A 23,225-nucleotide genomic window follows, 5' to 3' on the forward strand; every position below is an offset into this window, starting at 1 on the left:
AACTCTTTTAGGTGTGTCTCCTTATTTGTAATATAAGCACGTTAAGAGTATTAATGAAATAATATTTATAAAATGTTACGAATATAATATTCAAGCATTTTATATTATAAAACAGTAAAATGTTAAGAATATAATATTTAAATATGTTAGGCATTCAGGAAGCAGTTGTAAATTCAACATGTTTTTGTTAGTGCAGTGAAGGTCTCATTGCTGTTAATTTGATTTGATTAAATTTGTGAATCTGTTCTTTTTACTTATTAATCCTAGTAGAGCTATGTCTGCTTGTTTCAACTCCCATATGCTCTCAACCTTAAAAATTAATAGACTGAAATATGATGATATTTTGAGAAGCACAAAAATCGTAGAATATACTGTTGTAATTTTTGGAACAAATGCTTTTTGTTATTTTGTGAGCTGTGGTGGGTATATATGTAGACAAAGTGCAGAATATTTTGGTTGAAATGTTTTCCTGATGTTGGCAACCCTGCATTTGACAGAGTCTTCTCTTTTTAAATTAAGTGAAATCCATTATATGATAAAATGAAGCGATCTAAAAAGTTGCAAGATTATGAATTGCTTATTAAATTCTGTGTTGTTTTAAGTTTACTTTTAATATATATATATTTAATATATATTTATATTTAAATAAAATATATTTTATTTAAAATATTATATATATATACATATATATATATAGCATTTTGTGAGTATTATTTTTAAATTAGTGTTAGTTTTTTAAACTCAGCTAAAAATAGATGAGTCTGATGATCTTTGAACCAAGTATTTTGACAACTAAATATAAGACTGTATGAAAGCTTTTTGGTGAGGCTGAAAATCAATATGTAAAGCTTAATGTCAGAAGTGTACAGTTGCTTGGCAAACGTTGAAAAACAATGGGAAGAACAAGCTCCACAAGAGCTTATTTTGACATTGTAACATATGTGCATAAATCCTTACTTATCTTCTGGAACCAAGTAAGGAACATTCTATTGACTCGGAGAGAAGATAAAATGTTGTTCTCTGGTCTTTCAGACATGGGGATTTTTACAATTTTCCTTGCCTAGGTATTCTAGTTTCTAAAACAATAGATAACTAAGCTTTATTTCAGGATTTTGGATTCAGCTACAACTGTAACTTATTAAGTGGTCCTGAGCAAGTTCCTGAAGTAGTTTTAGTGTCTCTCTCTCTCTCTCTCTCTCTCTTATTTCTCTTTTATTTCTCTTTGTAGATGTATCTTCCATATTTGAATACTTTGAGTAATATTATATTTGTATAGAAAATTTATTATTCAATGAATGGTAGTTTAGTTCTTGGGGATGAAAAGCTATAGTGTAATATCCGGGAACCCAAACTTTTTTTGTATGTGTGAACTCTATATGCCTCTTGAAAATGCTGAAATACAAAAGTTATTGCTGATTTTGCATCGTGAATGGTTAAGGAAGGCCTATCTGAGGAGGAACATCATATGCTACATCATTATGTTTCAGTCAACAATGATCTTATACACAATAATGGAGCTAAAACATTCCCATCACCTAGTGATGTCACAGCCATCATAATGTCCTGTTGCAACATTAAACATTGTGCTACTCAAGTGTTTATGGTGATGTCCTGTAAATGCACCTAGCAGGCTACCAGCCTATGAATGTCTAGCACATACAGAATAGCACATACTACATAGCACATAAAATATTGTATACGGCACATAATACTTTACAATGATAATAAAGAACAGTTACTGGTTTATGCATTTACTATACCATACTTTTTATAATTTTTTTCTGTTGATTTGAAAGAGGTTTTTTGTTTTTTGGTGGTTTTGGGTATTGAACCAAGGACCTTAAGCTTCCTAGGCCCACACTATATCATTGAACTCAACTCCTAGCCCTAACATTATTAAATTAAATTAATTAATTTATTAGTTTATTTTTTGTGGTGCTGGGGATTGAATATAAGTCCAATCTACACTAAGGTATATCTGCAGCACTTTTTTAATTTTTAGTATTAATTTTTGAGACAGGCTCTCACTAAGTTGCCCAGGTTGACCTTGACCTGTTATTCTCCTGTGTCAGCTTCCTGAGTTGCTGGGATTATAAGTGTGTGCCACCATGCCTGGCTTGAATATACTCCTCTGTTTATTAAAAAAATACTACAAAACAATAATGCCATGTTATGCAAAGAGCTGCCTCATATATCCTATGTTTACTGTGTCTCTGGAATGCATCAAGAGGCCATTTGGAGTGATTGGTCAGTGCTCTATAAGATGTTTGCACAATGGCAAAACCACTCCTTTCCCATAATTAAAAGATATACAATCATAATTGTTAAAATCAGATGTGAAGAATTACAAGGAACAATCTCCAATAAGGACTCTCTCTCTCTCTCTCTCTCTCTCTCTCTCTCTCTCTGTGTGTGTGTGTATGTGTGTGTGTGTGTGTGTGTGTGTGTGTGTGTGTGTGTATGTAAAGAAGAATGTTTTAATACCATTTGGACAAAAAGCCCTGAGTGATAGGAGGAACATGTCCTCAGAACTAAAAGAAGACTAATGTATCCAGAGGAAAACACTAAGATCTATACAATTTACAAATTTAGTTCAATTGTATCATCTCTTTTTTTAGTAGGCATCATATTATAGCCACCCAGGGGACAAGAAACAACTCTGGGCAGAAGCAGGGCAGGGAACATGGATGAGAATCTATAGAATACTGTTTTTCTGGCAGTGGGTGGGGGAGAAATACAAAGTCTCCCTGTATCCAACATAACCTTTCATAGGCCCTTAGTGGGTTTAGGGTTCAAATTCACATTGCCTGCAGAATTGAAAGACCCAAGCATATAAATTATTTTTAGATAGTTGAGAGTCAGAACCTTCAGATTCCAAGAACAGGTCTTTTATGAAGGAACACCTCTTCAGTTTAAGCTAAACTACTATTTGGATTAGTGTGTGTGTGTATGTGTGTGTGTGTGTGTGTGTGTGTGTGTGTGAAAAGGTAGGTTTTTACCCTTCAGCAGCTCCCATGGAGGTTAGTGCAAAGTCTAAGCATTTGCAACTGTGTTTTCTTTTTTCCCCCACATACACAAACTGTATGTATGTATGGCAGGCCGGGATACGGAGGGAGACAAGGACTTAGAAAGATACTAGTATGCATCCAGCTTCAGTTACATTGCCCCAGAGCTTAATTAATAGTCACAGTGTACACACATGGACAAAGGGTAACACTGACTTGTATAATAAGCAACTTCACATGAGATTCGTGAGGCCACTATCAAGGAATGACCGAGAAAAAGGTCAAAAAGGAGAGATGAGCTGAGGAAACCGAAAGTTGAACAATTGTAGAGTGTTTTTGTCATTTTTAAAATTTTTTGCCATCCACTTTTATATAGTTTGATAAAACATTGACAATCTAAAAAATATTGCTGATTTGTTGCATTCCTGAAATTGCATGTAATTAAGGCAATCTTTAAATGTTTTAGAACTTTTAAGTTTATTAAATATAATTAGATGTGGTCTTGAAATGTCACAGAAAATGCCCACTTGGTGGTCCCAAGCAGGACTACATAGGGAGACTACCAGAGCCCTTTTATCAATCCTTCAACTGGTCACTAATAACAACAGCAAAACAACCAGGTTCAACTTTGAAGGACACGAAAGGATGTCTTGGAAAAAACTCTCAGTGTTTAAATAGAAGGGAAGTCAGAGAAAGTCCAGCTTCATTATGAACAGGGCTGATCTTGGCTTCAGGAAGCAGTGGCCATACTTTACTTTTTAAAATGGAATCTTTGAAGTGGCTGCTAGTAAAATTGGTGGTGGATGTGGGGTGGATATCATTTGCTTTAATTTAGGGGTGGAGAAACAGTTTACAGTGTTCCAAACTGGAAGTTAATATTAAGGCAAGGAGACATGTAATAAGTGGAAACTTGGCCACAATGGTAGGAAACAAATGAGTTATAAATGGAACATCCCCCTCAGTCTGGAAAGCACATACTAGTCATATAATAGAGGGATCTTTCTTGGTTCCCAGGTTTTATTGTATTTTTTTTATTACTTAAACATATGATTTACAGGACTAGAGATGGTTGTATGGAAGTCAAGAATTCATAATTATCAGATATTATTTAATATAAATTATTCTGAGAGTATAGATTTAAGTGTGGGATATTTATAACCACCCAAAAGTAAAAGAGCAAGAAAATGAGGTGACAAAACGTGCACTATTTTAGTAACGGAAGAAATGTACATAGTCCTATATACTTGTCTCGATTTTTAATGTAAAAATTGAGCTTCACTCTCTTGCATATTCCCTAAGTGCCTAAGTCAAACACCAGTGAACAAATTCTTTAATCTACTTAATACTAAAAAGTTGCTCATTTTCCTCTACTAATATGATTTGAGTCTCCAACAAATGAGCTCCGACACATCAAATAACAGAACATGTTAATTGGTAGCACAGAGACAAAACAGAACAGGCAATATTTAGACTTCTCATGAAGAAATACTGTGTGCCTTTTTGTCTCTTAAACTTAATAGACTTTTAGCTAATGTGCCTTTGCTCATAATGTTTTCCATATGTTTATTATTCTTTTAGAAATACCAAATTGTTAACCTAATTCTTACATCAAAAACATTCATTTTTCATATAGACTCTTAATAAACCATATTAAAATGCCACCAAGCAACAAATCTTTCTTCATGTAATTTGTTTTTCAGGTTTCTAAAGAAGAATTAAAAAAAAAAAAACAAAAAAAACTTCCCATCCCTAGCCAGATAAACCTCTCTGTTTCCCAGTTACATACTGGTTATGAAGGATGTAATGATGTCTACCTCCATGAATTGTGCAAAATTGAGATGAGGTGCAGATTTTCTAGAATGACATAGAACACTTGGTTAGTACTATCTTTACAGTCACTATGATTACTACTACTCCTAATGGGTAATAATAACTTTTATTATACAGCTTATTTGTGAGTGGAAGCAGAATACGTAAAGCATTGCATTACAAATGTGTTTTACAAATCATGCATTATATTGAATTTATTTCTTCAAAACAGCTGCTAAACAATTAAATAGAAATAGATGATCAAAAAAGAAAAGAAAAAGTTGGAAACTTTATTCTCTATAGAGGTTTTATGAAGTCATAAATAATTTATTTAACAGATATTTATTTTATTAGATCTTGAATCAGATTCAAATTTTAAAAGTCCTGATTCAAATTTCTTTACTGCTATACGGAAAACTATTATCACTTATTCATATTTTCAAAATCTTTTTGATTATGAAATATATTCCTTGCTGTACAGTTGATTCTTCCAACACAGTGTCCTATTGGAAAATATTCTTATAGAAAGTTGGAATGATAAATAAGTTACCCCCCCAAAAAAAGAAGAGGGAGAGGGAAGGGAAGATATTGAAGAGAGAAAGGGGAAAGCTACTTGCTACTGTAATTGTAATTATGACTATTTCTCTGATTTGTACAAAACTGAGAGGCAATGCAGGATTTTGATAACAATGCAAGGAATTGGTTGGATTGGATTTATGGATGTTCAAGTGGTAACCAAGGTTATTGAGCCACAGATGAGAAAAAGATGAACACAGTATCCTTGTGTATATTTTTTCCAAGTGGCTAGATTTCTTGCATCAGTGATAAAGAGTGGTTAAATATTTGAATAATTCTTTTCACTTTAGTTTATCTCCAAAATATTTTCATTGATATAAATGTCTTATTTGTGTGTGTGTGTGTGTGTGTGTGTGTGTGTGTAAACAGTAGGATTTATCAAAAAATAGGAACAGAGCTCTTACAGTGCACCAGGGGACCTGAGAGTAGTTTTGTCCTGGCAAGTATGCCAGTCAAGGGGTTTATGAAGCACTTGTTCACTGTTCTCTCTGATTTTGACAAAGGTGACCAGTCAGTTTGTTTTTAGGAATATTCTAATTTTTATCAATTTCCATATATCTCTACAAGAATCAATGGGTACTTACATAAAAGCTGCTTTTAAACTAGATGCCATTCAATTAGCTAACATTTAAAAAATAAAACTTATGTAAAATTATGCCATAAAGAGCTAAAAATGAAAGTAGTTAATTTTCATGTAAGAGTTTATGTGCTTGAAACTCACCAAGAAAGTAAATATGTCTAGCCTGGGGCAGTGGCACATACCTGGAATCCCAACTATTCCTAAGACTAAGGCAGGAGGATCAAAAGTTCAACTTCAAGGTCAGCTTCAGCAACTTAACAAGACCTTGTCTCAGGATTAAAAACAAATAAAATTTTTTAAAAAGTCTGGAATATAGCTCAGTGATGGTCCATCTTTGGGTTCAATCTCTCTAGTACCACCAAAAAAGAGAAGAGAAAAGAAAGCAAACATGTCTAAAATTGCTCTTTCTGTTCCACATCATTTCATACATGCTGGACAAACAGGAAAGCAAAATAAAATTCATTATCATGTTTTTTCCTATAAGTTAAAAAAAACAAAAAACAAGTGAGCACTTGAGTTTATCAGTAGAAGGTTTGGGTTTTTTCTTTTTAATAATGGTTTAATTTTTTAAAAATAATTGTTCTCTCACCTGTGTCAGCTCTTTGACTTACAATTGATTAGTACTCTAGGATAAAGGGATAAACATAGGAAACAGCATACCTTGTGATCTTCATTCTCATAAGTCATAGCTCATTGGACCAAGGGAAATCTCCAAAGCAGATTAGACAATAGGAATATTTTTCTTGGGGTCCATAGGCTAAGTGGTCAGAGGTAAAGCATTGGATAGTAGGTGTATAGAAAAGCAAAGTGAAGGACTATACGGCTGAGAGAAAGTAGAAGATGCAGAATGTAGCTCCCTGTTAACAATTCATGTCTCACAAAGTCAAGTGTTGTGTTTTTGCTTCATTTTATTGAAATTCTCCAATGTCCTTCCAAAGAGTACTTCTGTTTTTTACTTACATTTTCAAGCAAGGATACACTGACAAGGACATTGTTCTGATTATCTGCAGATAATGATATTACAAAAGTCATATTTTTGTGACCTTCCTTTTTCTCTTATGCAAAAGAAATTGTAAGCTGCATGGTAATATCTATTTCATGACATTTCCTATCAATTCAAAATATATTTAGTTAACCAAAGTATCCTGTTTGTTCTTCTTGGCAATTTTGATTTATGTGATCATATGAATTCCAGAAATTAAATTTGTGGGTTTCTCTTTGTTTTTAACACTAATTGAACCAAAGTAAAGAACAATACTAGGCCTCAGCTATTATCATATTTAGAATCAGGAGGAGAGAGTCATCCTGGCTAATCTTCATCTCTTCTAAAATTATATATTCTTAATGTAAAATGAATTTTTATTGCTATTATCACCTTTAGAGGGAAAAGACCCTGCATTATGAATTACTACCATTATTTTATTTTCAATATAATCTGTCTTCTTAGGGCTGAACTTTGGCTTTTTTATTATTTGTAGGGAATAGGGGTATAAAATGTGATTCTTTCTGTGGCACAGGAAATGGAAATTTCAAAACATATTATCTTTTTGAGCATCTTTCCTATTGCTTCTGCAAATTTCTCATTATTTTAATCTTGTTTTCAGTATCTTGGTTTCAATTAAGTATTGTCACATTCCTCTCAACATATGTGGCTCTAATTTGGAAATCTTGCCATAATGCCCTGCTGTTTGTACAAAACACATTAAGCTTTTTCATTTTCCAATTTCATTTAAAATGTTTTTTCTCTCTTTAAAGATCATATTTACAGCAGATTTTATGCACACCCTTACCCTAGAATATAATGCAACACAGAACTATTCCTTTAGAATATTTGTTTGAAATTGTCCAGTTTGTTATTGAATATCAACTTTTAATGTCATGACTATTTTTTTAGCTTAATATAATGTAACTAATTAATGGTTATATATTCAGCCTTCACATACACAGATACACACACACACACACACACACACACACACACACACAGTTGGAGCCACTGATAACTTAATAACCAAAACCAAGAAGATATTAGCTTTATTGTAGGAACAACTGTCTTATATATTGCCAGAATATTTCTACTTCTGGATTTGAGCTAGGTGGAAGTATATACATCATTAGAACATACTGGCTCAATCTTATGAAATCACATCTCAGTATAGAATACCAGAATACTTATTTAACAATACCCATAAAGGTTAGATTCAAGACTGAAAGACAGTGGCACCTATAATAACTGTCAGGGTCAGGTTATAATTATATATTTTCCTGGTTCATTTTTACAGTGCTGGTATTGAACTTAGGACTTCATGCATGCCAAGCAAGCACTCTATCACTAAGCCCCATCTCCAGCCCACAGTTATATATTTCTAATAAATGCTTTTCAGATGGAGGATGAGTTCAATAATCACAAGTCAAATTCTGTGAATCCCCATCTGAAAGGCCCCAAATTCATTCCATTTGCTTATAAATGACTCTTTACTATAAAGCAGAATATTGAATAGAAATTATTTCTGTAAGCTGTGACCATTTAGAATTATTTTTTTAAATTATTTTAACCAAGAAGGATTTAATGACTCCCTTTTTATGTGATAGTATTTCTGCTGTTAGATATAATGAATAATTAAAAAGCAGAATGAAATATCTTTTTCCTCAATAACTTTTAAAGTTATTTTATTTATTTAGTGTAGTGCTGGGGATTAAACCCAGGGTCTCACACTTACCACACTTTACTAAACATGTGCTCTACCACTGTACTACACGTCAGGCCTTTTTCCTCAATAATGTGGAAGGCTGAGGATATAGCTTAGTGGTACAGCACTTGCCAAGTATGCATGAAGCCTGGGTTGTTCAATCCCCAGAACAGAAGGAAAAAAAAAGGTAGAAATCCCATCAAGCTGTTTAGGTAAGGAGTCGAGTTATATTCACTCATGTTATAAATTTAAGTTATGCTGATTTTACAAAATCACACACTATAATAATGGTCAGACTCACATTATTGTTACATATCTCCTATCCTCAACACCCCTTTTTAACAGTAGTAGGTATTAAACTCAGGACTTCATGTATGCCAGGCAAGCACTTTACCACTAAGCCACATCCTCTGCCTACAGTTATATGTTTCTACTAAAGACTTTTCAGATTGAGTGAAAATCTTTTGTAATATTTTTTTTTCTGATGGAAACTGTTAACAAATTAACCAAGAAATATAAAGATCATAATAGTCTGAGCCATCCTTTTCAAAAATGTCATTTTATTTTTTGTTATAATCCATAGTATTATAAAAAATGTCATACTTTGTAGTTTATTCATAAAGGCATAAAATGTACATGTTTCAATGTAACTCAAACAGTGAAATGATCTAATATGAGGGAAGAGTCACACAAGGGTAAGCTTAAGTTACCAACCTCTGAGTTTTAGGTAGGAGCAGGTAGGTTTAGGCTGTGTCACAGGAACCCTTGGGATACACTGCCCCCAAACCTGGGGAGTTGTGCTTTCCTTTTTTTCTTTTTAACATTTAAGATAATGGACAGTCATCTGGATGTTTTTAATTAGAATGACTTAACCAATGTTTTGATTTAGAGAAGGTAATCTAAATTATTTGTGAAATATGAACTGGTATAGTTCTGGGTGGTGCCGAGATGAAGAGTGTGGACACCAGAGACATCAAGGCTAAGGAGAAGGCTGCTGAAGAAGTCCTGTGGTTAATGAAAAATGATGAGAATGCTTGTGTACCCTCCAGATTCATATGTTGAAATGCAGTTCCTAATGTAATAGTATCAAGAAGTGAAACCTTTGGGTGGTGATTAGATCCTGAGAGCAGAGCCTTCAAGAAGGAGATTTATGCCCTTATAAAAGAGGCCCAAACTTTAAAGTCCCAAAAGAGGACTGAAGATATAGCTAAGTGGTAGAGCACATGCTTAGCCTGTAGAAGGGCCTTGGTTCACTTCACAGTACATGCACAAATACGTGTGAACACACACACACACACACACACACACACACACACACACAGCTAAAAGATAGCTCCAGCTTTCATCTTGGCTGGCAAAATAGTGATGTCATTTATCCATACCCAATAATACCATGGTCATCATGAGGAGTTTAGAGCTGGAGTAAATCCAGAGATAGGGTGGAGCTCTCAGAGGTGGAGTGAGAAAAACCAAGCACTTGAATGACACAGTGATTGGTGGTGGTGGTGGTGGTGGTGGGGAGTGTGGCTAACAAAAGGAGATGCAGAATGACTGCATTTCAGTGTTCTGGAGCAAGGATGTGGTTGGCATCCAGGGCTGATTAATTCTGCTTTGCATGAGACCCTGCCACACCACAGTATGTTTTTGCACCTTGATTTCCAGTATGAATACTGATGGCAGTGGTGCATGTTGGAATATATAACAACAAATCCCATCATTATGTGTAATTATTATGTATCAATAAAATATAATTTAAGAAAGGACGCTTGAGGGATTTTCTTTGCCTCTTCCTCTAGGTGAGGACACAGAGAAAAGGTGCCAGATAGCACTTGTGAACCAAACAACAGCCCTGACCAGACACTGGATCTGTTTACACCTTTGTCTTAGACATCCCAACCTCTAGAATTTATGAGAACTAAATTTCTGTTGTTTGTAGCCACCCAGTTAATGGTATTTTGTTATAATACCCTGCAAAGACTAGGACAAACTGTAAGACTACATAAAGGGTGTGTTAAAGAAATTCCATGCAGAATCAATGCAACTAGGAATTGCTTGTGAGTGCAAGTAAGGTGAGGTGATAGAGTAGGGTTGGGAAGAAGAAAGAGCACAATGACTCTTATGTTGCAAGATTAGAAAAATAGGTGGATTTCATCAGGATACTTGAACTTCCTATGGCATTGCCAGCTTCGTGAGAACAGATGTGGAACCAGCTTGCTAATGATAGTAATCCACATTTTACAAGCTCTTTGTTCCACGGGGCCATGGCCTTGGGCAGAGTTACTTCCAAGAATGTTGTGGAAATAATTTCTAAGGGTCTCCCAGTTTCTCAAGCAAATAGACTTCTGGAAGCCCTGCCTGGGAAATAAAGCAGTGTGTACAATCAGATCTAAATTCTGCATTCATTATTTTATTGTTGGCTAAAACATTTGTAGTGGGACTTATTGGTTTGTTTTCTACTAATTAAAATGTTTTTTTGATTTTTAAATATTTGAAAGAAGAAAAATTAATTACATATAATCCTACCACACAGGGAAAAAGGTAGTATTAAGTATTAAAATATATCATTCTCATTCTTATTCATACTTGTGTGCATATCTATACATATATATTTGTGTGGATGATGGGAATTCTGAGGCACAAGTTTATTTTTCTGTATTCAATACAGACAACAAACACCTCATCATTAAAACTTTTGCAAACATAATTTTTCAGTTAAAAGCAGCCTACTACTACATGTGTGTATGTTAAAAGTTTATTTTAATTTAACCAATCCAATTTTTGATTGGGAACATTTATTTTACTGTTCTTGTAATATAATTTTTTTGTTCACCTTACTTAGACTGGAATTTATGGAATAAATAGTAAGAACAATAGAGGGCTTTTAATGTATTAGGTATATCAATTTTCTTCAGAAAGAATATTTTCATCCTATATACTGTATTTATATAATACCAAATTCAGCAATCTTCACCATTAGAAGGTATTATAATTTAAAATGCATTTGAAATTGATGTTCAATTGTTATGCCATTTTAATTTTGATTGGATGTAATTTGTTACTAGTTATTTTTGAGTAGTTTTTTTGACTATTTGTATTTTATAGATAAAATGTTAATCTGGGGCTTTGCCTATTCTTTGTTGAAGTACCTTTTCTTGTTAAGAAGATCTGCTTATAAATTAATAAGTTATCACTCATCTCTCCCTATGTGTATGTATGCACATATTGTGAAATTATTGTTCAAATTTCATTTTTAATTTGTTTAATATATATATGATTTAAATTTGTTTTTAATTATTAATGACCTCATTCAAAAACATTGAGTATATACTATCTACCAAATACTTTTGTAAGTACATAAGTAGTGGTAGAATGTCCTCAAACAGCTCATATTCTTGTCAGAGAGTACAAATGCTGAAAAAAATACATGATATAAAACTGCAATTTTCAGTATATTAACTCATGAGAAAGGCAACCACAAATGAAAGAAAAAAAATTTAGACAATGGGAAATTTGGAACATGGGAAAGTGAGGAAGTTGAGGAAACAATCTTGAGAAGTTAAAGCAACTAAGGGAAGAAGGTGAGGATGTTACTTTCTCAAGTCTGGGAAAAGAGCATTCCAGACTCAGGGAATAGTTCCATCAAAGATTCTAAAGTGTGTTCAACAAAAAACAATGTGTCTAATGTGACTGGAGCTGGGTGATTAAGGAGTTAGGGGAATAGAAGAAAATCTTTGTAAGCAGTTGTGTACCCTTTCCCTTTTAATCTGTAGAAGATGGGGGGAAAAATTGCAGGGTTTTGAGCAGATCTGGATTAGTTTTTTTTAAAGGATCATGTCGGCTGTTCTCTTGAGACTAGACTGAAAGGGAGCAAGAATTGGAAATGGGAAGACAAGTTAGGAAGGAGGCACTTACAATAGTTATGGCAACAAGTAGAAATAATTTGAATAAAGGTGATAACTATCTGAGGTGGTGAGAAGATTCTAGATATATTTTGAAATTTGAATTGATTTCTTTTTAAAATTTTATTTATTTTTATTAGTTACACATGACAGTACAATGATCTTGACATTTCATACATTTGAATCAAATGGAGTATAATTTCTCATTTTTCTGATTGTACAGGTTGCAGAATCACATTGGTCATACAGTCACTTATATACATACAGCAGCAGAATATAATAGACATTATTATTATTATTGAATTGATTTCTGACAAATTGTGTGTAGAGGGAAGGGAGGGAATCATAGGTGTACTGAAACATTTGCTTGTGAAACTGGAAGGTTAAAGAAGTCATCAACTGAGTCAGGGCAGACTCTGAGTAGGCAAAACTTGAGATTGAAGATTAGAATTTAAATTTGGAGTATGTTGTATGTGAGAAATTTATTGAACATCTAGATGAAGATGTAGAGCAGGAAGTTACATGTCTAAGAAACATTCTTTGATAAGAAGTCATTTCTGAAGATACAAATTGGGAAGTAACTTTGTGTTCATGGGAGATTGATTCTGGGCAAAAGCCTTCCTGCTTCACAGATTTCAAAATCCTAGAATGCTGAAGTCTCTTATTTAAATTGGTACAGTATTTGTGCACAACCTACATACATCTCCCATATTCCTTAAATCATCTCTAGATTACTTATAATAACCAATATAATGTAAATGCTGTGTAAAAATGGCAAGAAAAAAGTTTTATATATGTTCAGTGAAGACACAACTTTTTTTCTTTGTAGTTACTAGTGACAGGATTTCCTTCTTTTTATGACTAAATGATATACCATGATATAGATGTACCACACTTTCTTTATCTACTCAACCACTGATGGATGCTTAGGTTGATTTCATATTGGCTAATATGGAAATCCTTCAGTGAACATGGGAATATTCATATCTCTTTGTGATACAGATTTCGTTTCCCTTGAATCTAAATGTGGCTTTATATCTTTGTTAGTCTACTTTGTGTCACTGTGACCAATATACCCAACATAAAGAATTTACAGGAGGAAAACTTTGTTTTGGCTCTTGGATGTAGAGGTTAAATCCATGATCAGCTAACTAGATTGCTCTGGGCCCAAGATAAGGCAGAACATCATGGCAGAAGGGCATGTCAGAGGAAAGCCACTCAAGACATGGCAGCCAGGAAGCAGAGAGTGCTTGAATTCCAGGAGCCCAGGATAATATAATCTCCGAGAGCACATCCCATGTGACCTCCTTCCCCCAGCCACACCCTACTCATCCACAGTTACCATCCATTAATCCATTCAAATTAAATCCATAAAATGGATTAATCTTCTGATTAGCTGATAGCTCTTATACTCTAATCATTTCACCTCTCAAACTTCCTGCATTGTCTCACATACGAGCTTTTGGGGATAACTTATTTTACACATAAATCAAAACAGTATCAGATTTTAAATCTTATAGAAAATGTCCTATTTATTAGTACTTTTCTTAAAATCTTCTTGATTATTTTAATGCTTATGTTATCTAATAGAATTTAACAAATGTTTAAAATTCCATCCTCCAAATATCCCAAACAATAAATATGTAGATTAATTTAGAGATGATTAATTTAGAGATAATTATATATGTTCATATTTTTATGACATCAATTTTTTGAGGTAAAAACTTGAGGTTTAAAGAGGATGGCTTAAAGAGTAGGTTCCCTTTACTTTGATCTCACAGTAACTACAGATACCCAAATGAAGCTCACATTTTTTAGTAAAATGTTTTCAGTTCAGTAAACATTCTTAAAAGAAATATTTGCTTCAGGATAATGCTAAGTCTTTCCATAAAATAAATTTGTGTGATTTTATTTATTAAGTTTATTATTTATATAAAAATTAAATTTGGTTGTTTTCTTTTTTATAAGGCCTATGCATTCTGATTTTTTTCTGTTTAATATGATACTGCTTCTGTTTCTCTTTCTTAGTTAAACTGCATCTTTTCTGTTTTCTTTCACTCTGTCCTCTGTTCGTTCATTCAGAAATTGAGTCTCTCCAAGACTAGATTTTTCATTAAACAGAAATCTTTTTTTCAGATTTCTCAAAATGTTCTCATACTTATTTATATATAAAACATTTAAATTTGTTTATGCTAAGTATATGAATACCACAAGCAATTTGTGGGGGTGTAACCTTTGCTTGCAGGATATGGAAAATATTTTTATGACATCAATTTCTGAGGTAAAAACTTGAGGTTTAAAGAGGATGGCTTAAAAAGTAGGTTCCCTTTACTTTGATCTCACAGTAACTACAGATAACCAAATAAAGCTCACATTTTTCAGTAAAATGTTTTCAGTTCAGTAAACATTCTTAAAAGAAATATTTGCTTCAGTAACCAAAACCCACCATTTTCAGTTAAAGGTTCAAATTAAAAGAATAGTGTTTTTCTTCTGTTAGGAACGAATATGTAATTTATTTTTCTATATAGACATTTTGAACATTTGCCCTTGAAATTACACAAGACTTTATAGATAGCAGATTTTAGGGTAAAGTGTATTAGTAACCACTTCAGCTATATAAGAAGTCCAACAAAATTATTTTAAAAGAATACCTGTAGATGAATTCATTAAAAATGAAGTTTGAAGAGAAGGAAAACTTTTTATGTGCTAACACAAAACTCAATAAAGTAATCAAAGCAACTTACACAATTTTACCCTGCTTCATTTTTGCCTTATTTGCACACGCACACAAAAAAAACTCCTTAAGGACTGTGAGTTCTCTCCCCAAGGGAACTCAAAGACTATGTTAATTCAAAATAATTATAAGTTATGAATGTTAATATATTTGTCAATGAGGTAATGATGTTTTATTATTTAAAATCATGGTGTCTTACTATAAAATCCAACATTGAAAGTGTGTTTTTCGTCTCAAATTCCAGGCATATGAGTTCATAGGTGGCATGAGTGGGAAGATGTGACTATGTTATGAAGAAGTAGAAATGAAACCACTATTCCTTTAAGGAAGTTTTATGTGTCAGAGTATAAAAAAATAATAAGAGGGAGACAGATGAAAAGGAGCCTTGCTTGGACATTTTACTTGAAATATGAAATTGAAAAGAGAAGGAAAGGAAGTGTGGCAAATATTATTATCCTTCCCCCACTCCCCAGTCCACACAAACTTGGATAGGTATCCATGGATTACTGACTTTCTGAAATTGAGAGAATTCAGATAAAACCTTGCTGTGGTGTGAATTTAATTGAAGGGCTACCTTGTCTAAAGAGATTTCACATTGTTTAATGGCAAAGAAAAAAAAAAGATGCTGAAACTAAGTTACAAATAACTTCCAGAAAGAGGTATGTCTTGCTCAGTATGCACAGATTAGCCATGCTCTAACAGTTTAAATCTGATTTACATTTTCTATCCCACTAACCTATCTTACCTCTGCAAGAATTGGAGTTTTAAAAACCTGTTATAATTCTATAACTGAAGAGATGGTGGTAGTGGGAATAAGAAATGTAAATTGATAAACAAAATTCTCAACTCCTTAGTAATCCAGAATCCAATTGGAAAGATGGCCACCTTTACTAAGCAAATTAAACCTAAATTTAGTAGGATCTGGAAGTTAAAATTAATCCTGTTGAATTTTGGTAAGCTAAGTCAAGTAAAAACAATTGATATACACATGCACATTTGTCATTATCTTACTGATTATAGTTTTGACCTTCAGGCCTCTATAAACTGACGTAGTCTCTTTTTTTACTTTAAAAGTCATTAAATGTCTACAGATGAGTGTCTATGTTGTACTGACCTGCTGTATCAGTAAAATTATTCTTTAGAAAATTGGTATAATGAAAAATAAAGAGAAAGTAAAGAAATACATGGAGAATTGCTTGTGGTTACATAGACAAAATGGGTATCAGAACAGTATCAGATTTTAAATCTTATAGAAAATGTCCTATTAGTACTTTTCTTAAAACCTACTTAATTATTTTAATGCTTATGTTATCTAATTGAGGGTTAGTAATTTCATGGCCAATAAAAATAATTCAGAAATTTATTAAACCTGCCCAGATTTTATTAAGACCTCATATTTCAAATAAATCACACATATCTCAGGACATACAGTAATGCACACATTAAGCAGCTTCAAAATAGATGCATGCTGGAAGGAGGTGAGCAGTTTATATGTGTTTGATGTGTGGCTTTCAACAGAAGATAGATCATAGCAAAGGCTCCCATGAAGAAAATGGAAAGTCTGGCAAAGGGCTTCCCTGTTGCATAGGAAATGATCCGTCTATAATGCCAGTGCTTGGTGAGGATGTTCCCTGTACAACCATGCCTGGTTAACTTCATTGTACGAAGACAGGCAAACAAACAAAAAAACACAACCAATTAAGAGGCAGAAGGATGTTAGGAACCTTGGTCTTCTAGGTGATGATTTCTCACCCAAGATATTGAATTTAAGCAGGGTGTCATGGTGGGCTCTTGTAATCCTGGTGGCCTTGGGAGACTGATCCAGAAGGATTGCAAGTTTGAGGTCAACCTCAGCAATTTAGTGAGGCCCTGATGATCTTAATGAGAATTTGTCTCTAAATAAAAACTCAAAAGTGCTGGGGACGTAGCTCAACAACCTTGGGTTCAATTTCCAGGACCATTAAAAGAAAAAATTAAAAAAAGAAAAGCAATGAATTTATCTATTTATCCTGAAAATTAAATTGATATTTAATTGATATAAAATTCTCATTTAGCCAAACAGTGACATTTGAGAATAGCCTAATATAAAATTAGTTTAATAATAATTAGTTGAACAAGATGTACACTTCAATGGAATGGATAAAGAAAATTTGGTATGTGTACACAATGAAATATTAGCTATAAAGAAGTATGAAATTAGTATTTGCCAGTGAATTGATGGAACCAGAGAATATCATGCTAAGTGAAATAAGCCAGTCCCCTGATAAAAACAAAGGCCAAATTTTCTCTCTGATATGTAGATGCTATTCCATAACAAGGGAGAGTAGTAAGGGGAAATATAAGAGTAATGAAGGGAAGGATGTGGGAGGAGAATAGGAAAGACAGTAGAATGAATTGGACATAACTTTTCTATGCTCATATATGAATACAGGACCGGTGTAATTCCACATCATGTTCAACCACAAGAATGGGATCAGAATTGTAATGGGTTGCATCCCATGTATGTATAATATATCAAAGTATATCCTACTGTCAGGTATATCTAAAAAGAACAAATAAGAAAAAAAAAAAAGAGACTGACCTGCAAAGACTTGTCACTAATGATTAAGGTGTTTTGCTGTAACATTGAAAAAACAATCATATATGTAAAGTACTTAGACTTTGATTTATGTAATTACCTTCTCATGCTCGTGTTTGTTGTTAGGTTTCCTCTAAGTATTTCCAAATTTGAGCATTACTTTTTGAGCCTGGTGTGGTAGCAAGTACAAATAATATCAGCACTCATGCAGCTGAGGCAGAAAAATATTCTTTGAGTCTATAAATTCAACACCAAACTAGGCAACCATCTCCCCCACTAAAAAACTCTTGTTTGGTGTTGTAAGGAATATTTTAGTACTAAATGTTTATTTTTAAAAACATATATCTGCTCTTTTCTAATCCGTTCACCCAATGAAGTTGACAGATCAAACTCACAGTCTCTATTTTTATACAATTTTATTTGGTTTTTCACTTCTCCAGTTTAAAATATGTGGTAGGGCTGGGGATGTAGCTCAGTGGTAGAATGCTTGAGACCCTGGGTTAGAACCCCAGCATGGAGGAAAAAAAATGTATGTGGAAATTCAGTTATATTCCTCTCCCACTTCAATTAATTATTTCTTAATTACTTTTCTGTGAAACTTTGAATTCCTCATGAGCTAGCTCACATTATTTTATTTTCATGTCATAGGGAGAAATGAAAAACAGAATACAAAAGTGTACAACATTATAGGTATAGCAGATATCAACACATAAAAAGGGATTCTATGAAAAGGTTAATTCAACATTCTTGAAAACTCAGCAGAAAAATAAAATACATAAAGTGATATAAATTATCAATAATGGAAAAAATAGAATCTTATCAAATGAGTAGTTCATATTTTTCCCCAATGAAACATCAAGTCCAAATACTTTATAAGTGGCTGACACTGAAGAGAAAAGTTGCAAGTAAATCCTGTGTTACAAATATTTTCAGAAAATATTAAAACACAAAATTTACTCCATTTAATTTTACACATATTACTGGTTCCCAAAGTAGATTAGGACAGTATATGAAAGGAAAATTTAGACTTTCCCCTGAGATCATTGATTCTAAATCCTAAACAAAATATTAGTAAGCCAAATCAAATAATGCACATAGGAAAAAATGTATAACAAAGAAGTTTGTTTTATTCTAGGAATTGAAGTTTGGTTCAATGATGAATTAGAAATAAAAAGTTTAAAAGCTATAACTATCTCAATGCCTGTATAATATGTATAAATCATAACTTCTTTTTAATTCCTCCATTCTTCCATCATGGGATGTGTAGGCATTCAATTTTTCTGACTATTCATTTTGGTAGGAAGTTTTTGTTGTTGTTGTTGTTGTTGTTGTTTTGTTTTTGTCTTTGGACTGTCATTTAAAAATAGGTCTCCTAGGTAGGGAAGCAAAATCTTACATTGCTTCAAGAGTAGCTACTGCTATAAAAGACCCAGTGTGATGCTAGCTAGATGCTGACATTCTAGTTCCACTGTTCTCAACCTGCTTCACTTGTTCCTTGAGTTCAGTGTAACATCGATCTCAAACCCTACAAGTATAGCATAAGAAAGGAAAATCACAGCCAAATTGATTTCGTGATACCCCTAATTTTTTTTCAAGTAGAATTTGGTGGCATATTAAAAGACTAATCCTTTTGAACCAAATTGAATTTGTCCCAGAAATTCGAGTTAAACATCCTAAAATCAATCAGGGGAAACATTCTTAAATCAATCATTCTGAAGTTAACATTAATAAATAAAGAATAATTTTATGATCATCTCAAATGATGAGGAAAATTATTTGACATGCTTATCCAAGTAGGAAGTTCTAGCCAGTGCTAGAAGAAAGGAAAAAAGCTATGAAGCACAAATGGGAGATGAATCAATATTATTATCTCAGCTGTCACAATTGTCTATTCAAAATTCCAGAAGAATTCTTAAGCTGTTAAAATCAATAAATTTAGCAGGATTTCAGAATACAATCATAATATGCAAAAATGAATAATAGTTCTCTATGTAGTGGTAACAAATTTCCAATTGCAATGTCAAATAATAAGGCATAACTATAACAACAAATATAACATTATTTTATAGAAAACAACATTATTTTGGAAAGAAATTTTAAAATCTTTAAAAGTTTAAGTAAGTGGAGAGAAAAAATAAGCTTCTGGCTTGGAAAACTCAATATTAAACAAATGTCATTTTTCACCAAATAGAACTATAAAATTGATGTGGGAATGCAGATGATCTAAAATAATTATTCAATCTAAAAGAGGAACTTCAGACAGAGGGATATTAGATAATGAATCTTGCTATAAAGGTAAAATAAAAAAATACTAGTAATGCAAAGAAAGCCATACAGACCCAAAGGACAAAACCGAGAGCTGAAAAAGACCTGGACATATCCAATTACTTGATTTGTGATTAAAGCATCACTGTTTTAATACGAAAAGTATGATCTTTTAAACAAATGGTGCTAGGCAAATTGAATATTCATTTAGAAAAGAAAATTTTAGCCCTCATATTATGCACAAAGGCAACTCTTAACAGATTGTATGTCTGTGTGATGTAAATAGCTTAAAAGAAATATTTTGCATAGGCAGAGATTTATTACATTATTCATGAAAAATATAACAAGATATACAAGCTACCTATTTATAAGATTGGTAAATAGTCGACATTGAAATCAGGTTCTTCTTTCCATTAAAAAAAATGCATAGAAAAGCTGGACAAAGTTAAAATATGTAACTTTTCTTGGACTCATCAGAGAATTGAGGTTGCAAATTTCCACCCCAAAATCTGGAGAGACAAGCTAAACCAGAAATGCACAGTGGAGTTCTCCTTAGATGGTCATTTGGCAAATTGCTGGAGGCCAAACAGATGAACATGAGTGGAAAACCTCTGGCATCTTAAGTGGGTTACCACAGCTTCATAAGTCTTATCTCCTTTCTGATTCTAAAGATGAGGAATCTAGAAAGATCCTCCTATGACTCTGGCCAAAAAAAAAAAAAAGGGAGGAATAATCAACTATGAACTATGAAATGTTCTCCATAAGAAAAGCTTATTCTCTGGGGAAAAAGATCTTGCTAGAGCTTTATCCCAGCTGGGAGATATGTGTTCATTCTACTTTGATCCACATTAGACTTCCTATCACACCAAAGGTGTTTAAAAAATTATATATATATATATATATATATATATATATATATATATATATATATATATAATCACTGGAGAAATGTTTGTGAAGGTCAGTTTTGGGAAACATGGGCCCTCTACACATCTGTGATTTAATCACAGGATTGTAAAATGCTTTCCTTTTCCCATACCTTGTCACCACACAAACAGGGCTCCGCTATAATAATAGTGTATTATGGCAGGAAGAGCTGTAAGACTCAGAGCCTAATTGAAGAGGAACATTTAGGGAAGCCCACCCAAAATAGAGAGGACAAAGCCAAGAACTAGAGAAATTTGAAGCCTCCTGCATCGATGCAACCAACATTAAACACAATTAGACTCTTAGATGAAAAACATATATTCTCATTCTTAACACCTATTAACCTCAGTTCCCATTACCAGGTGCTATGTGTCTGTAGTTCAGTAAGTAAGTAAATAATCACACAATAAGCAAAAAGACAAGAAAAAATATACCCTAAATTGACATGGTCATCATCAGAATGAAATGATAGATAAGAGTGGTGAGACAGGAACTTTAACTGGACTGATAGGGTAAGTGCTTTAAAGACAGAGGAAAACTAGATGCAGAAAATGATGGCAATATAAGCATAGAGATGGAAACTGTAAGAAATTTTTAAAAGGAAATGCTAGCAATAAAAGAAAAATGCACTATAACAGAAATGAAGAATGCCATTGATTAACTTATCAGTAGAGTGGACATGACCCAGGAGCCAATATGTTAGCTGGAGGATATGTCAAGAGAAAATTCGTAAAGGAGCATATCAAGTATTACTCTAGTTATGAAAATTCAAACCTGGCAAAATTTGCAATCATGGTCAATCAAGAGAGACAAGGAATGATTTACAGAATTTTCCTGGGGAGAAGGGGGCATACAATTAAGGAGAACTTGCAGGGGATTCAAAAATATTAGTGATGCTCCATTTCTTAAACTGTGGTGAGTAGATGATCATTTTACCATGTTTTAAAGTATGCATGCACTTTAATTATATTTTTTACATTTACAGTAACAGAAGTGTAAATGTTAGAGAAAAAATAATAAAATAAGTTATCATAATCACATTTGAACATTCAGCCATGATTTCCTGGGCCAAAGCTATCAGTTAAAATATATATATATATATATATATATATATATATATGAATTTTAGCAGTATATATATACTGCTAAAATTGTTAGAAATGATCCATATGATATCTTTCAACCCCATGGTCATTTGAGAACACAGTGAAAAGACCGATAGAGTAAATCACCAGGACTTGTTTACACAACAGAAAATGTGGCTGTAAAATATTCTCTACTGTTTCTGAAACTAGAGACCGGAAACACACAGTGGAAATGAGACCTTTCACTGTTCTTACGCCAATACAAACAACAATTACAGCTCCATGTGAGAAAAGTAAGAAATATTGCTGGATTTCAGTGGTTCCAGCAAGTCAGCAGATTTCTTTAATGGTGGCCGATTGGACCCCCAAATTTTATAGTCTTGAGCAAGACATGGCTTTTAGACATTAAAATGATCCCTGATAAAACAACCCGGAGGTCATGAGAAGGCTACTCTGCCAATTTCATTTCACTGTGGGATCCACCGACATCTGGTTCAGCTGCGGAAGCTGGAAAACTTCTTTAAAATTCTCCTGACAGTAAAAGTGGACATGTGGAAAACATTCTAATCTGTTAATCTTTGGTGCTCCTGAAAAAGGGACATTTGGCTTTATACTTCATAATGATAAATATGAAGCCTCCAGATCTAGTTGTAAATAACTTAATGGCATCTGAATACAGAATAGAATTTTTATTTCCCAGAGGTCCCCAAACATGAATATGCACCTGCATCCATCCCATGACATAGGAAGCTCCCTGAATTCTTTGTTTACACTTGGGCTTTGCAATCTGTCCACCTACACACTGGTTTCATTTGGCCAGTGAAAATTAGCAAACAGTAGCAAGTGATTTCTTCTCTCTGTCCCCAGCCTCGTCTCCCTCCTGCTGTGCTCACTAACTCCATGCTTCCTTAGGTACCCCCTGCCTTTCTTAGTCCCTCCCTTTCATTGTATTATATATTTCAGATAATTGAAGAATCAATCAAGAACAGAGGAACTAGTTTGTCTCTCTCTCTCTCTCCATTCCCCCACCCTTCTCTCTCTCTCTCTCTCTCTCTCTCTCTCTCTCTCTCTCTCTCA

General features: G+C 33.3%; 1 protein-coding gene across 4 annotated transcripts in view; it reads left to right on the plus strand.

Moving 5' to 3' along the window:
• The window catches only part of Hmgcll1 (3-hydroxy-3-methylglutaryl-CoA lyase like 1), a 157,856-nt gene that overhangs the window by 95,773 nt on the left and 38,858 nt on the right, over positions 1-23,225 (plus strand). The gene's annotated exons all lie outside the window — the stretch shown is intronic.

The sequence above is a fragment of the Ictidomys tridecemlineatus genome, chromosome 8 (genome assembly GCF_052094955.1).
Source record: "Ictidomys tridecemlineatus isolate mIctTri1 chromosome 8, mIctTri1.hap1, whole genome shotgun sequence".
Lineage (NCBI taxonomy): Eukaryota > Metazoa > Chordata > Mammalia > Rodentia > Sciuridae > Ictidomys > Ictidomys tridecemlineatus.